Source organism: Lathyrus oleraceus, chromosome 6, assembly GCF_024323335.1.
Source record: "Lathyrus oleraceus cultivar Zhongwan6 chromosome 6, CAAS_Psat_ZW6_1.0, whole genome shotgun sequence".
Taxonomy (NCBI): Eukaryota; Viridiplantae; Streptophyta; class Magnoliopsida; order Fabales; family Fabaceae; genus Lathyrus; species Lathyrus oleraceus.
The window spans coordinates 450,493,079-450,498,319 of NC_066584.1; positions in this window are offsets into that span (position 1 = coordinate 450,493,079).

Genomic DNA, 5,241 nt, shown 5'->3' on the forward strand with positions numbered 1-5,241 from the left:
ACCTGAGCTGGAGGAGTCATATGTTGGGCTGAATCAGAATGAACCGTACGTTAGGCTGTATCTGATAATCTTTGTTGTATTTGCAATGAATATCTGGGGTGGGCTTAGAGATGCCACCATTGGGAAGATGCCAGAACGTTCGTCAGATGGATTATATCTGAGAGCTGTATTCGAATCTTGAATGCGATCAGGAGGATAATCAGCCTGAAAAATAGAGTTAGTTTCATGCAATGTCATGATGCATGAGATGCAAATGTTGTATGCATGCGTGTGCTGTGAAATGATGTGATGAGTGAATTATGCGTCTGGAATAAATGCGAGCATTGTATGCATGTATATGTTATGAAATGATGTAAAGTATATGATGCGGAATGAAGTAAATGTGAGCATTGTATGCAGGTATGTAATATGAAATGATGTAATGAATGCACTATGCGTCTGAACATTCCTCCAGGGAATTCTACTGGGGAAATAAATCTCAGTCTGCTGGTCGGAGATAGTTGTAGGGAAGACCCTCCCTTAAATGGGATTTGACTTCTGTCTGATGGTAGAAACACTTGACAGAGCCTGGCTGGGGGATAGAAGAGATGACCTGTCTGTCTGGTGGTGCCGACCTCTTCTGGGGGATAATTGGTGTTGTCGGGGAATCGAACTAGCAACGGATTCATTGGAAAGCGTGTTTAGACCTTCTCCTTAGTCCTGAAGTCTCGTAGTAATTGCAATTTCCATTTCAGGCATGTATTTTTGTAAACATTAATCATATTCAAATGCATAAATCAATTCAAATTAAATCAACGGACGTTTACGCAATCAAAACAGAGGAAGTAAAAGCATCTTTTTGGAAATAAAATTGGATTGATTTTGAAAGAGGGCCTGTAAACAGGCAATTTGTGTACAAGGAGACAGAAATCCTAGTAAGAGGAAATTGTCAAGAAAGCAAAGAGAAAAACTATGCAGAAAAAGTCCTATTGATTTTAATTCCACTACTGTCATCATATCTTCAAGCATCTCATCTCCTGCGGTCGGATAAAGGTGGTTGGCTTGTTCAGTCCCTTGAACTTGGTTGAAGCTGACAGAAAACAGGGCATAGTCATACGCTTTAATCCCTAACTTTTGCCTGGACCGCCTTTTTAGGTTTTCAGTCCACCGGGATACCCCTTTTTGCCCAAGCCGCCTTTTCAGGTTTTCGACTTGCCGGGTGTACATTTTTATATGTTTATCCCTAATTTTTGCCCGAACCATTTTGGTTCGCCGGGATGCCCTTACTTTTGCCTAGGTACGTCGACCTAGCGGGTCTCTGTTATGCGTAGTATTTTTTAACTATGTCCGCGTTCACAGGATGCGGGAAGTCTTCGCCATCCATTGTAGCAAGTATCATGGCTCCACCGGAGAATACCTTCTTAACCACAAATGGCCCTTCGTATGTGGGAGTCCACTTGCCTCTAGGATCCCCTTGTGGTAGAATGATACGCTTGATCACCAAGTCGCCAACTGGATACACCTGTCTCTTGACTCTTTTGTTAAATGCTTGGGTCATACGCTTCTGATATATCTGCCCGTGACAAACAGCCGCAAGTCTCTTCTCATCAATCAAGTTTATCTGATCGAGTCGAGTCTGAATCCATTCATCTTCATCTAAGCCCGCCTCTTTCATGATTCTTAGAGAGGGAATCTGGACTTCCACTGGTAAAACAGCTTCAGTTCCGTAGACTAAAGAGAAAGGAGTTGCCCCTGTCGAAGTGCGTACTGAAGTGCGATAACCATGGAGAGCAAATGGTAACATCTCATGCCAGTCTTGGTACGTTACTGTCATCTTTTGTATGATCTTCTTGATGTTCTTATTAGCAGCCTCCACGGTGCCATTCATCTTTGGCCGGTACGGAGAAGAGTTATGGTGTTTAATTTTGAACTGCGTGCAGAGTTCAGTAATCATCTTGTTGTTCAAATTAGTACCATTATCAGTGATAATTCTTTCAGGGATGCCATACCGACAAATAAGACTACTCTTGATGAACCGTGCCACCACATTCTTGGTGACAGAAGCAAATGAGGCTGCCTCTACCCACTTCGTGAAGTAATCAATAGCGACGAGAATGAAGCGATGTCCATTAGAAGCCGTAGGTTTAATCTCTCCGATCATATCGATGCCCCACATTGCAAAGGGCCAAGGAGCTGTTAACACGTTCAATGGAGCAGGAGGCACATGTACTTTATCCGCATAGATCTGACACTTGTGACAGGTTCTGGAGTGGTGGTGACAATCAGCTTCCATGGTAGACCAATAATATCCTGATCTCAGAATCTTCTTGGCCATTGTATGTCCATTAGGATGAGTCCCAAAAATACCGTCATGCATGTCTTCCATAATCTTTTCTGCTTCCTTTTTATCCACACAGCGAAGCAGAGTCGAGTCATGATTACGTTTGTATAACACTCCATTACTCAGAAAGAATTTAGCGGAGAACTTCCTCAGGAATTTCCTGTCATTGATGGATGCCCCTTCAGGGTATTCCTGAGTTTCCAAATATCTTTTTACTTCGTGGAACCAAGGTTTCTCCTCTACTCCATCAGCGTTAAGTTCATAACAATATGCTGGTTCATCTAACCGTTCAATGGTGATCATGGGAGCTTCGCTGTCCCATCTGACTCTGAACATAGATGACATGGTAGCCAATGCGTCTGCCAACTGATTCTCTTCCCGTGGAATATGTTCAAATGTAATCTCTTCAAAGTATGGGATTAATGTCATCACCCGCTCTCGATAAGTGATGAGATTTGGATGTTTAGTCTCCCATTCTCCGTTGATCTGACTGATTACCAAGGCCGAATCTCCGTACACACTCAAAAACTTGATTCGCCAATCTATAGCAGCTTTGAGTCCAAAAATACATGCTTCATACTCAGCCATATTATTGGTACAATGAAAACATAGTCTAGCAGTGAGAGGTGTATGGTAACCTCCGGGAGAAATAAGTACAACCCCAACACCATGGCCCAATGCATTAGAAGATCCATCAAAGACCATAGTCCATCGGGATCCCCATTCGGGTCCTTCATCTGGTTTAGGTTTTCCATTATCAGTAATAAGCATGACATCCTCATCTGGGAACTCAAAATTCATAGATTGGTAATCGTCCGCCGCTTGATGAGCCAAATGATCAGCGAGTACGCTTCCTTTGATTGCTTTCTGGGCAGTATACTGGATATCGTACTCTGTTAAGATCATCTGCCATCTCGCTATTCTTCCGGAGAGGGAAGGCTTCTCGAACATGTATTTGATGGGATCCATCCTAGAAATCAACAAAGTGGTGTGATTCAACATATATTGTCTTAGTCGGCGAGTAGCCCAGACCAAAGCACAGCAAGTTCTCTCGAGCAGTGAGTATCTTGTTTCACAGTCGGTAAACTTTTTTCTCAGGTAGTATATGGCATGCTCTTTTCGACCAGACTCGTCATGTTGCCCCAACACGCACCCCATTGAACCTTCTAACACGGTCAAATACATGATTAGAGGTCTTCCTTCAACTGGTGGCATCAGAATTGGAGGTTCCTGGAGATATTTCTTGATTTTGTCAAAAGCTTCTTGGCATTCGTCATTCCATATCATCTCCTGATTCTTCCTCAATAATTTGAAGATGGGTTTGCATGTAGCGGTCAAATGGGAAATGAATCGGGCAATGTAGTTCAAACGTCCTAAGAAACCTCTGACCTCTTTCTCCGTACGGGGGACTGGCATTTCTTGAATAGCTCTCACTTTAGCTGGGTCAACCTCAATTCCTTTACCACTGACAATAAAGCCCAAGAGTTTACCGGATCTTACGCCAAAGGTGCACTTGTTCGGGTTCAATCTCAACTTGTATTTCTTCAACCTCTCGAACAGTTTGTATAAATGATCGAGATGTTCTTCTTCAGTATGAGATCTAGCTATCATGTCATCCACATATACTTCTATCTCATGATGAATCATATCATGGAACAAAACCACCATAGCACGCTGGTACGTTGCCCCGGCGTTCTTTAGACCGAATGGCATTACTTTGTAACAGAAAGTGCCCCATTGCGTCACAAACGTAGTTTTCTCCATGTCCTCAGGTGCCATCTTAATCTGATTATAACCCGAGAATCCATCCATGAATGAGAATACTTTGTGTTGAGCGGTGTTATCTACCAGAACATCAATGTGCGGGAGTGGAAAGTCGTCTTTGGGACTTGCTTTATTCAAGTCTCGGTAATCTACGCACATTCGCACCTTACCATCCTTCTTTGGCACTGGCACCACATTAGCAACCCATTGAGGATAAGAAGTAACGGCTAGGAAACCGGCATTGAATTGTTTCATAACCTCGGCTTTGATTTTCTCAGACATTTCAGGACGCATGCGGCGAACCTTTTGCTTGACAGGACGACAGTCTTCCTTCGTAGGCAGCCGATGCACCACTATATCAGTATCCAACCCGGGCATGTCTTCATAAGACCAGGCGAAAACCTCTACATAGTCGTGCAACATCTGAATCAATCTTACTTTTACACTATTTTCCAAATTTGCTCCTATTTTGACTTCTTTTCTGTCTACCTCAGTACCCAGATTTACAACTTCGAGGGACTCTTCATGCGGCTGTATAGTCCTTTCCTCTTGCAGTAATAGTCTGGCAAGCTCTCCAGGGACTTCACAATCTTCCTCACTTCCATCTTCGGCTTGGTAGATTGGATTTTCAAAGTCATAATGAACAGTAGCGGAATTATTATCAATAGGATCCAGAGTGGATACGGATCTGCAATTTGTTACGTGAGTGTGTGTAAGAAAGCATAGCTTGTTTGAAAGACGACAGGAAAGATAAAGAGCGCAATATTCGAATGCGAAAAAGTCCATTGATTTATTGAATATGAATATGCTTATGAAAATGACAAAACCCTTAACAAATTAGCTATTGTGCCCCGGGCATAGACACAACGCTTTAAGAAGTTCAATTGAAAAATTAAAATTTGCAATACTAAATGGACAATAACAATTACTCCTGACTAAAGGAGATCGGGATAGTGTCTTCAGCCTTCCAATTATTGAGTCCGTCACCAATTGTTGGGAAGATCCAGCTATCCAGGCCGCAATCACTGTCAGCATCTTCTACAACATTGATTTGATCTTTGACCATCTTTTCAGAGCTAAATCCCAGACCAGATTTATCAGACTTGTAGGGTATGCTGATCAGTTGACCCCAGCCAGTACAGCCACCATCTTCAACC